Source organism: Papio anubis, chromosome 2 (genome assembly GCF_008728515.1).
Source record: "Papio anubis isolate 15944 chromosome 2, Panubis1.0, whole genome shotgun sequence".
Classification (NCBI taxonomy): domain Eukaryota; kingdom Metazoa; phylum Chordata; class Mammalia; order Primates; family Cercopithecidae; genus Papio; species Papio anubis.
The window spans coordinates 27,331,436-27,344,081 of NC_044977.1; the positions used below are offsets into that span (position 1 = coordinate 27,331,436).

Below are 12,646 nucleotides of genomic sequence, written 5' to 3' on the forward strand. Positions count from 1 at the left end.
TGATTAGGCCTTGAGGAGGTAGAGAAAGGAAGAAGTGACTGACAGACACTTTGAGGGCTGTGTGAACAACATGATCACAAAGTAAGCAGGGGCCTGGAGCAGGGAGTGGGGAATAATGGAGTGATGTGGGTAGGAGGATCAGTAAGGAAGCCAGCCTGGATTGAGTAGCCGTTTCATGCTGGAGACAAGCCGGAAACTAATGTGTTGGAATGAGATGTAGGTGGAAGGATGAGAGGGGTGTGGCACACTTGCACTCACAGAAGCAATTTGGTTGCTAGCATGAGTTATGGAATCACATATGTTAAGATTCAGATCCCAGTTTGCCACCTATAAACTGGGTAACTTTGTTTAAGCTGCTTAACTCCTGTGTGCCTGAGTTTCCCATTTCCAGTTAAAAAATACCTACTTTGACCATTAAGATTCTGTTCATTGATGTTTTTAGTAACATGGGGAAATGCTTATGCTATTTTTCCTAAAACTGAAATAATGGAATAAAAAAGAAGGGAGTAAAAATTGAACATATAACATGATTTAAAGGCAGTGTGCCTCTTTATGTGCCAGGGTTATAAAGAAAAAAGACTGGGAATCAAAAATATCAATAGTGATGTGATTATAGGCAATATTTATTTAATTTTAAAATTATATATTTAGTCTACTGATCAACACCCATGAATATAAGAAGTTAAATCTCCCAAGTTAGGTGAGAAATACCATAAATGATGTCTCCAGAGACCATCTGTGTTATCAAAATTAATGGGGATATGTTGCACCTACTTAGATTTCTGTCATTTAACCTGCCCCATGAACCTTCCATTTGACCTTTTTTACATACCACATTAGAATCTTTGGGTATCATTTTATGCTGTTCTCCCATTTTTTAACGTGAACTTAACTTTAGTGGAGGAAAAATTGAGGAACTGTTTCATTGTATTACTTGAGCTTGTTAATAACACTCAGTGAGTAAATATCTTTTGAACATCTACTATTTGACCATCATCTTAAGTTCTTACAAAGGTCGATAAATAAGTGTATTTGGTTCTTTACCCTCCAAAAGTTTATAAAAGAGCTGAGAAAACAAAGCTATTAGAAGAAAATGATTAGTGGACAGTTAAAGTCTAAGCAGTTTAATCCTAATTCTGAACTCTTTTTCTGTTTTTGCTTTCTAATTCAGTAGTCTTTCCCTTGCTTCCAAATTACCTTTTTGATCAAGTTATTTGGTCCTCCAGATGGTTACTTGAAAATAAAAATACAGCAAAGAAATGACCACTCCTTTCAACTTAGCAGCACCGGTTTAAGTGATGAAATGATTGTAGTTGGCACTGTTTGAAGAAGTTCCACCAAAGGAAGCATGAAAGCCCAAGTCTTGACTTGGTTTTTGAGCAGTGCCACAGAGTTCTTTTTCAGTTTCAGAAGTGAAATCAGACTCTTCATTGTCTCTGGGAAGATACCAAAGAGGGCAGTTAAACCTGACTATTACTCAAGTACAGAAAAAGCTCCGAATTTCTCCATGCCTGTTTTGAGTATTTTGGCCTTCTTAATCACAAAAAAGTCACACAGATGTATTTAGAGAAAGAGCAAGATCTAGCAAAACAAAATTTGTTTTAAAGTGTGATTTTCATAGTTGGCTAGAGATTTCATGCTCTATGAATTCTGATTAGTTGTTTATGCTTTTATTTTATTGCTTTCTATCATTTTAGGGTCTAATATGGTACTTTCATTTTTTTATAGATCTTAAGTCTCATTTTTTTTACCCCAAGAATATGTGGCATCACATGTGTAACATAGTTTTACAGTTTCAAATATGAAGTATTTCCCTTAAAGTGAACTTTTATAAACATCTCTGAAAATATTTTTATAAATAATCATTGTGTGGGACCTTTGTCGGTAGGGTTGTACCACTTTAAGTATAAAGATTTTATAAAATTATTACCTATGTGCATTTTTTTAACATGGCTAAGCAGAAATTTATATGTATTTATATATGCACATCTATTTTTTATTGATATGTAGTAATTGTACATATTTATGGGGTATTTGTAATATTTCGATGCATCCATACAGTGTGTAATGATCAAATCAGCATAGTTGGGATATCACCTCAAACATTTATCATTTCTTTGTGTAAAGAACATTGCAAATCTTCTATGTATTTTGAAATACACAGTAAACTGTTGATAAGTATAGTCACCCTACTGTGCTTGCGAACCCTAGAACTTACTCCTTCTAAAATGTATTTTTGTACCCATTAATCAACCTCTCTTCCACTTGCCTACCCTTCTCAGTCTCTGGTATCTACTGTTCTACTCTCTACCTCTGTAAGATCTTGTTTAGCTCCCATGTATGAGTGAGAACTATACACATCTATCTCACATCAGTTTTCTGAGTCTCCACTTCTCTTATTTTACCCATTCCTCTCTTATTTCTTTAAATTGCTCTAAAGTTTGAGCACCATCAGAGCACCTCCTACCTACATAGATCGGTCCCTTTTCTTTCAGTGAGTTGGGCTGCTTGTTCCTCTGTCTTACATCTTGGAGCTTATTTACTTGTTATGTACTCCATTTTCAACAGCTATAGCAGTGAGCTGTGCCTAGCACTTGGGTTGGGGACAGATAGTAGGAATTAAGCTGCTTTGGAGTATGGAGTCAGGGTTCCACTCAACAGTGGCAGCACAAGTTGCAGGTGGTCCCAGTGGAAGTCAGTTTGCCTGCTGCAAAGTCAGTTTGCCTGCTGCAGTATTGCCGGAAAGTTAGTTACTGACCTTTCATGACTTTGCTTCCCTAACACAACTTGAAATATCTCCAGCTTCCAGGCATTACCCACCCTTGCAATTTGGCCAGTTTCCTAAAGGTTAATGCCATTCTGGATAGATTTCTTTTTCCCCCAGTCTTAAGTATAGAATAATATATAAAGCATGTATAGAATAATATATTAAGCAGAGAAACACATCATTCTTTTTCAAGGTTAATATCTCTTATTGGTGCTTTCAGTTCTAAAGAAGACCTTTTTAAGGATTTTTTTTTTAACTGTAATGCCCATCTGAAGAAAAAAGCAAACTTAGTTTTCCAATAAGCTCCTTAACATTCTTCATTTTTCATAGGACAGTGAAGAAAGTTATAAAACTTACAAACTAAGAGTAAAATGGGTCAAAAGCATGGTTGGAGAATTCAGTGGAGGAATGTAAGTCCATTAAAAAAAGCTTATAAAGACTTGGTTTAAGATCTATAAACAGTCAGTAAACTGCTAAAAGAGGTTAAAAAGGAAAGGGGGAGATATTTATGTTGTGTTATTTTATTTTATTTTTTGAGACACGTCTCACTATGACTCATGCTAGAGTACGGTAACGCTATCAGGGCTCACTGCAGCCTCAATCTCCCTGGCTCAAGTGATCCTCCTGCCTCACCCTCCCGAGTAGCTAGGACCACAGGCATGCACGAGTATACCTGGCTAATTTTTGTATTTTTTTGTACAGATGAAGTCTTGCTTTGTTGCCCAGGCGGGTCTTGAACTCCTGGGCTTAAGCAGTCCTCCCACCTTGGCCTCCCAAGTGCTGGTATTACAGGCATGAGCTGCCCAGCCAGTAAATGTTACATCTACTAAACACTTTTAAAAGGAAGGTCCAAACCCCACACTGAAATGTTTTCTTGAGGCAGAGTATTATAGGTGATTGAAATGTTCTTAGTACAATTTCGTGGAAGTAAAGGGAAGATATTTGAAATTATGTGGTGAGGAGATTCTGAAACTTGCCAGTGTCTTTATGCTGGTTAGCCTTTGTAATCATTATGGTGCGAAAATTGTTATTTTTGAATATTTTTGGCATTGTATATATAATTTCTAGTTAGCTATGACTGTGATTTCATATTAGAGATTAACCCCATCAAGAAGTTAATTGTCTCCCAGTTTAGTGTGACTTTCATATCCAGGAAAACTTGTAAGCTTGTCTGTTTACAAAATGTAATCTACTTACTGTTCCTTTATTTTTCTTAATGTTTTGGGTTCAAAATGGTGTTTTAAATAGCCGGGTTTGGTGGTGTGCATGTGTGGTTCCAGCTACTCAGGTGGGAGGATTGACACTTGAGCCTGGGGTGTGAAGGTTTGCAGTGAGCCGAGATTGCACCAGTGCACTCCAGTCTAGGTGACAGAACGAGACCCTGCCTCAAAAAAAAAAAAAAAAAAAAAAGGTATATTAAGATGACTGTATGTTCTTTGTGAGATTACCGATTTTAGCAGCCTTAGTATTGAACAGAATGCTCAATCTTAAACGTCTATTGGAGTCCAGTAATACAAGGACATTTTAGGGAAATGTGAAACTTTTAAAAATAGATTTTTACATAGAACCTAAAGTTTAAATTTAAAATGTATTTATGTATTGATATTGCTGTGTTTACCAGTATGTATGAGGTTATGTTTTACTGATAAAAGGGGCACTTGTAATATTTAGGAATGCCGAGGTAACTTTTTCAGATGTTTCAAATAAATATATTTAGATTCATCAAAATAGTAATAGAATTTGGGGAGTTTCGGGAATATTATAATAAGTGATCCTTGATCCTGAACCTCCCAACTCCACACATGTCTTAAGGGCCAACAGTTTCTGTTAAGTTGTGCAGCTTATCTTGTGGGAGAGTGGTTTTTTTAGATCAAGGTCAAATGCTCGTTTAGCTCTATGTTTTTCAAGGACCCTATACAGAAATAAAGAACTATGATTTTTTTTAAGGTTTTCAAAATTGTCTCTGAGTATGTATAATTTAAACTTTGCACTGCTAAAAAGCAAATTATCTGATCTTAAAGTCTTACTGGTGTTTTGCTAAATCTCTTAACACCCTCGTTGGGAGTTCAAGGATTGTCTGCATTTGGCCTGTGGCAGTTCTAATAGCAACAGTCAATTAATCAACCAATATAAAAGTGTTTATCTGACACTGACCTTGTGCTAGGCACTTTGCTAGATATTATGGGATAAACAAAGCCCTTTGAGCTAGGTAATAAATTTTAAGTGATCATGACCCTAAGGCATATCTTTTGTTTGAAAACTGAATACTGACTATTTGTTCACCAAAATGGATACTGAAACATCAACCCAAGGGAAGCTTCCTTTTTATTTTCCCAACCAAGTGCCATGCCAGAGTAATCACTCATCCACTAAATCCTAATCAATTTTGGTGATCCAAGATTATTACTGTCTAAGGAGATAGACTTCCAGAGTGGCAACGGAAACCTTGAAGAATTCAGAAAACAGACTTGAAAACTTTCAAATAGTTTTTCTTCCAACATTTATTGAGTGCAGCACAGCATACTAGGTGCCGCGGCTGTAAAGATGAACAAGACATGGGTCTTCTGGGGGATCGTAGAGGATATTGGAGAAACCAGATCTATAGTCACAGATGGGAGTCATCTGCTCTCTAAGTGGGTATGCAGAGTGTTTGGGAGTACATAGGATGCAACCTATTTCTGCCCAAAGGAAGTGGGCAAACTGTGATTTCCCTCAGTCCCTGTAAGTGGAAAACAAAACAAAACAAACAACCCTCCCGCCAAAAAACAAAAACAAAAACAAAAAAAACAGGCTTTAGTTTTAGACAGAAGTTGTAGAGGAAAGTAATGTGGATTAAAGGCCCAAAACACAGTTATTCAGAGGAACCCAGAAATAACATTGCATGCACATATGATTTAAGATTTGCCATAGAAATAGAATTGCAGTTCAGTGGTTGAGAGGGAGGTTTTGCTGGACTCTGATATTTCAGAGGCAAATGCTTTTCTTTGTGCTTGTATCAGGTCGTCAATGAGGGGTGATTAAAATGATCACATTTTTCTCTTAGAGTCAGATAGCAGTGAGTTAATAGACAAGGATTAGACCCCAAGTTGTATCACAGACTAGGTATTTGCTATTTTTCTTTTAGTATTATTTTAGGCATCAGATAAATTTTTTTATATGTAAATTCATCTTTCTTGAGCTGTTTCCCTTTCCTCCCCGTTTCAAGTAGCTGATATTTTTTCATGTTCACAGTTGCAGGCCTCCATTTAGTTCGTCCATTCCGCTGCACATTATTCTTTTCCGGGGACCAGCTTCTTTGGTGACTTCTTCCCTGAAGCCCTTACTCCTGTCAGTCTCACTTAGTCAAGTTCTTGTCTCTTTATGTCTCATCACCACTGGGGTGCTTCATAGACCTAGCCCCTCTAGCCTAACTATAGACAGGGTCGGTGATGGCAGCAGAGATGACAATGATGGTGGGGGTGGTGGGAATAAAGGCAGTGCTGTAATTATATCATTTCCAGAGAGGCCGTATTTCTGACTATGAGCCCTAGAGTCAGGCTGCTTAGCTTCAATGCTAGCTCTTTCATTTCTTATTTCTGCGACCCTAGGCAAATTGCCTTACCTCTCCTAGACAAGGTCTTTCCTCACCAGTGAGACAGGAATGAAAAGAATAGTATTTACCACATCAGAGGACTGTTGGGAGATTTAAATGAATTAACACATGTCATATAATAATAGCTTAAAAGTGTTATGTTCTTATTTTTAAATTTTTGCCACTGTCCCCTGCCTGAAGAAAAAAAAAAAATTATTATTTGGTAAACTCAAGTTGCTAACTGGCATGTACTAAGGATACTGTCTTTTTTGATCCCTCAAAGTTGCTGTTATTACCTTTTACAGATGAGGAAATTGAGACTTAGAAAAGTTAAATAATTTGCTCACAGCTACGTTGTCTGGATTCAAACCCACATCCGTGTCACTCCAGAATGTCTGCTCTTTAAAACTCGATGCCCCACGGGAATCATAGAACAGAGCAGGAATGCTGCTGCCGTTCCTTGCGGCAGAGTCTGTGTTTATCCTAACAGAGCTGTTTCAGTGGGGCAAGCATGTTTACTAGGGAACTGGGCTGGACCATCCATCTGGAGGCTTGAGTTCTAGTTTTGGCTTTCATCTGCTGCCTTTGTGACCTTGAGCAAGTCACTTAAATACATACGAGGTTCAGATTCAAATCATTAACCTGGGAATAATGGCAGAGTTGCAGAGAGGATCGAGTGAGAATATAATAATAGTAACCTTATAATAATTTATGGAAGAGAATAAGGGGCCTAGCTTACCATATGGGCATTTTAAAAAACAGAATACCTCCCCTCTGATGTTACTTGAATTTTATTTGCTACTTCTTGAAAGTGAAAGGTTTATTTCATGCTTCTAGGAATGAACCTGAGGTTTCAGACAGGGTGAACCAAGATCTTGGAAACTGAAGCTTCACACTGTCAAACACATTAATAAGCAAAAACATTTAGTGCGGAAATAACTAATAAAAGTATAGCAGTACAGACTTGTGTGAGTGGTTGAGAGGGAGATGGATTTGACACTAAAATGAATGAGGATCACAGATTAAAAATATATTAGGCCTCTCCTTTCTGTGACTCTTTTGTTATGTCAGAGCAGACTGAAGTTTTGTATGGAACACGTATAGTTAAATTGTTCAATACCTTACTCAGCAGTCACTATCAGTGGTCCAAAATGCATATGATCTCTAAAAATAAATTTCACAAATTTCATGTAAAGCTTACTTTTGAACAACACGGGGTTTAACGTGCTGACCCCTGCACAAAAATCTGTGTGGAACTTTTGATTCCGCCAAAACTTAAATAGCCTACTGTTAACTGGAAGCCTTACCAGCAACATAAATAGTTGGTTAACATATAATTAGACTAGTATCTACATATGTTTTGTGCACTCGTGACATACCTAATTTTGTCGTAATTTTTTTGATATTTCTAGGCTTTGCAGTTCGTCTGTGAGTTTTCACAAATTGTCGCAAATCTCCAAATAGTTTTCCAATATATTTTTTTGAAAAGAATCTGTGCATAAGTGGAATCACATAGTTTAAACCTATGTTGTTTCAGGGTCAGCTGTATTTTATAGACAGCACACTCATCTCTTACTCAACCTATTTTTATTAGAATTAAACAGATCTAATTAATTTTTTTGGCTGATTTCCATGCCTACTGCAGTTAGAATGCAGGGGTTGGGGGCAGGAACCGGGGTAGGGACTTCATGCAGTCATTCAGTGTTGAGAAGTGATAGGAGGAGCCTGACCAAAAGGGGGAAAATATCCATAACATAGTAAGTTTTCTTGATATGGAATCTTTAACTAAAAAGTGTATTCACATCTTTGCACTCATGTCAGTTTTGTGAGATAGTTTAAGAAAGTAATGGTATTAACAACTTTTTATGGGGAAGAAAGTTGGGACCCAGAGAGTTTCAGTGCCTCTGTCAGGGGCTAGCAGCTTATGTGAGATAAGCTAAGCCAGGAATTGAACCCAGCTCATAAGATTCCACACCTTGCAATTTCCTGGCAGAGATGCAGAGAACCAGACCAGAGCAGCCTTCTGGGTCTTGGGGGCATTATGTTTGAGTGCTCGGTGGGGTTAATGTTACTGGTCATTGCCTGGGAAACACTAACAAAGGTTAAATCGTGTTAATGTGGTCCATCTTGGGAAAGAGTTCCCCATTTTGACAACATTTTCATCTAGATTAGTTTAAAATTAGAAAACAAAACTGTTTGGTACTCAACGAGTATAACCACAAATAATCTGGAACACTTAGTTGATCAAAGTGGCTCATTTCCTGAGGGTCTAAATTGCTGTTTTCTTTGGTTTGTTTGTTAGTTTTTTCACTCTGTAGTGACACTTGAAAGGTATTTTGTGTTGTGGAATAGATGAAGAGTAAACCAGTACAGTGGCCTTTAAACACTTTTACTCCAGTAAAAGAATTTTGAAAACTATGGATTACTTTATTGACATTTGAAGTTTTTCATCGTAAGTCTAAATCATTTGCTAATGGTGTAATTGCCATTTTATTGTAAATATTGGCATTTCTGAGTAAAATTGCTGTATTCTTAAATATATTTTTCTTAAGCAAAGCCTATAACTTTATAATACTTTCTGTTATCCACTTATGAGCTACTCTTTATGTGAAATTTTTATGTTAATTGAAACTCTTTCCACATTTTATCTTTATGTATAGTTATGTTTAAAAATCTATTATTGATTACCCTATCATATTTCTGGATAAAAAAGTTAATTTTCTGTGACCATACGGCTCCTGGTGATTTTTTTTTTTAAAGTATCATTAGAGTGATGATTAGAACACAGTAGGTCAAAATACACATGTAAATTGCAAATCTTTGAAAAATATTAGAGATAAAAATACAATTTTCCTAGAAATTTATGTCTTTATGCATCATTGGTGTTTTTCTTCTAATTAATTCATAATTAATATATGAATATTATTGGGGAAAGAGTTCAGCATATTTTTCATTCTTTTTTACTATATACACTCTGAAATTTTGTTTACGTAAGTTGAAGAGAATGAGAGTACTTATATAGCAGTGTTACTCATTTCTTTCAATGATTTATCATTTAAAATTATTTTTAATGATTTAGTGATTTATCAGCTGACAACTCAATTAGGTCCCTTCTCCAGTTTTATTCTAAACAAAGAACTGGCAAAGCCACCTGAGTTGCAAAAGAAGAGTGATTGATTAGGGCCATTCACTTTTTCACCAACAGTATTTCTTATTGTCCCCTTGTGTCCTGGCCAGAGGTATTCTTTTTTTTTTTTTTTGAGTCCGCTACCCCAAACAATGCCCCAGAGTGAGAGGCTGATGATGGGTGAGCTGTGTGCCTTGATTTTGTAAAATGGGAGAATGAGGGGTTTGGGAAAGGGAAGGTAAGATAGGGGAATCTGTTCCCCTGGAGCATTCTCAGACAGCTCAGTTTTAGGAGAGGGTACTTGGAAAAGCTGACATGGAAATTGATTTACTACCTGTGTGCCTGCGTATCCTTTGGAAAATCATATGCTTCCAGAAGTTCACTTATCCGAGTTTGAAGACTTTTGTGATAGTCATTGCTATATTTTGGCATCTTAATTTTTTAATAAGAATTTCTAGGCTGTGTGTGTGTATATGTCCCTTAAACTTAGAACACTGCTGGCCAAGGTAAATTGTTTATGCTGTCTAGGGTAATGTCTTAGATCTTTGGTCCTGATTGTGTCTATGCATCTGTTTATAAATTGTCTTTTCCTGAGCATGAGTCTTTGCAATCCTAATTCTCTGTAAGTTTTCCAGATCAGGATTAACACTTGAACTACCTGTAACTTAGCCCCTTTTATAGCTTGCGCTAGTCTTACTCGCATTGACTAGTACTTTGGCAAAGCATATCTAAAATAGCTTAATATAGGGAACTGCTTGCAATTTTGAGTAAACAACAAACAATTGACCACAGTAAGATTACTTTCTGCCTCCTGGCTTATTTATTTTGAGTGTCAGTTTGTAAAATTACAATAGTACAAGAGACTGCAGATATAATTTATATTAATTCTTTAGTTTTACAGAAAATGAAACTAGAGAGGTTACGCCAATTGTCTGAAGTCACATAGGTGGTAGGGAAAAAGTAGAACCTATGTCCCTTAACTCCCAGTATTATAACCTTTGCTACATCACACCTTCTGCTGCCTTTTGCTAAATTGCATTCCTCACCTCAATCCTATTTAATACTATTTCTCTTGAGGGCTGATTAGCTTTTGGTGATTCAGCATTATTTTTTAAATAGAAAGGCATTTACTTTCTCATTGAAGACTTTCTCAAAACAAAAATACTGCTTACCCCCTGGCAGATACTTTCTGCCCCACAACAGGACACAGCTAGGCAAGCCTGGGGCCCTCTGGCCCCAGGCAGTGGCCCTGGGGGAGGAAGGGGCTATTAACAGGTCAGAGTAGAGGTGGATTGGCAGAGCGGGGGCTGGTGGGAGGTGGGAAGCTTACATCATTTCCCTGCAACTGGGCTCTGGCGGGGCTGTAAGGCCTTACTTTCCCCTGTGTAATAGTTTACCAGATTGACAGAGATTCGTAAAAGGAAGGAAAGGTATGGCAGGATGGATGCTCACCCTGTTTATAAATCTGTGCTATTAGATGAAACTGTCAATAAGTAACTAGAAGCAGCCAGGACTGTCTGTGCTTCGCTCTCTCCCCCAGCTCAGTTCCTTTCTGCTCCGCCCCATCCCTGCTCTCTGCTGCTCAGATCAGCTTCCTGCTTCTCATGAAAGCTGTTCCCCTATAAAGCTGGTCTGCTTTCACTGAAAGAATTATATTCATAACTCTGAGGCTGGTTTTGTGGAAGTATTGTTGGTTTGGTTTCCTTTGGGGGATGAAGGAGGAGGAAAGAATTTAAAAAAAACAGAGTGGGGCAGGCTGAAAGAGCAAAATCATCTTGAATTTTGTTGTCACATCGTGCCGGTGTTATAACCAGCTCTGTAGACTGCCGCACTGAAAACATTTCTGTGAGAGGTATGTGCTTGAAAATGGAAAGGTGACTGTTGGCTGTGGAGCAAACTGCCCGTCCAGCAACTGCTTAGATGGCTGTAAGGTCGTAATTCTAGCTAGTGTTTTGATATGGAAAGGGTAATCCTTATTTGAAACGTAGCACAGTTAACCAGCTTAATGGTAAAAAAGGTTAAATATATGCTTCGTTCCCACATCAGGACTCTTGAAATGCTCGTTCAGGCTGAAAACGTCTAGTCAAATCCACGGTGTTATTCCAGGCTCTTTTGGTGGCGGTTGTCTGTAAACAAGATGATGATTTTTAATACATCTCTCATTATTTATGAACCACATGACAAAGATTAATGAGAGAGACTCCGAGTAGCCTAGAAGAAGCTTCAGATTCATTAGGAGATTTTTGCACTGACAGATGGGAAAAGTAAAAGGAAGTGGGTGATGATTTATTGTAATCTAAAGTGAAAGTTTTAAAGTTTTTAGAGGGTGTGTTACATCTAAGTGGAAAAATCTGGAGGGGCCACTAAAATTTAGAAGCATAGCCTACAACCATTGATGCCTGACCTATATTAAGGCCAGAAGCCTTTTGAACACACACACATGTATATTTTCAAAGGAAATTAAGAAATCTTTATAAATGTTTTTATTCAGTAGTCAGAGAAAAGTATTAAGAACAAGAATCTAACCAACACCTAAGGAAGCATGGAGAACTGTATAGTCGTTACCAAAAAGCCAGATTGTTCTGTTATAGAAAGTTTTAGAAATGTTTAAAGTAGGAAAATATATAACATTTTATCATGTACATTAGATGTGCTACTGGTAGTAGAGACCATTCAAACTACAAAGTAATTTCTACTTGATTTCTATTGTTTTATCATGGAAGATACTGGAGAACATTTGAATGTTAGTATGTTTTAAATTTATTTTACAAAACTTGGAAAATTAAATTGTTTAAATTAATTTACATACAAAGGTGCTGGCACTGTTCTTTTCCACAAAGACAGTAGTGCTTAAATCTTTGAAACCTTTTATTCATGAATAGAATACGCTGGCTGTTATAACCCAAGCTATTATAAATTCTTGAGAGTGCACCATTTAAATTTCGTGTCTTCTCAAGTATTTATAAAAAGGAGTTAATCTTCATGATCATAGAGGATAATGTTGGGCCTAACAAGTTAAAAATATTAGAAGTTCTAGAGAAGAAGGAATCTGGGAAGTAAACCTAATACAGGCCTCTGAGGAGGACTCACCTCTACACCACAGAGAGACGGGTGACCATCCTGACTGTCCATGTGTACCTCGCTTTACTGTGCTTCACTTTATTGCACATCACAGATACTG

At 37.2% G+C, this 12,646-nt stretch overlaps 1 protein-coding gene across 11 annotated transcripts in view; it reads left to right on the top strand.

Moving 5' to 3' along the window:
* The window catches only part of BBX (BBX high mobility group box domain containing), a 274,443-nt gene that overhangs the window by 61,235 nt on the left and 200,562 nt on the right, over positions 1-12,646 (top strand). The window contains exon 1 of one of the 11 annotated variants that reach the window (XM_009199582.4): positions 10,929-11,317. The exons of 9 other annotated variants lie outside the window; for them this stretch is intronic. The gene's annotated coding sequence lies outside the window, so the exon portion shown is untranslated. Of the gene's footprint in view, positions 1-10,928; positions 11,318-12,646 lie in introns of those variants that run through there. One more of the 11 variants, XM_021934002.2, reaches the window with a different exon arrangement.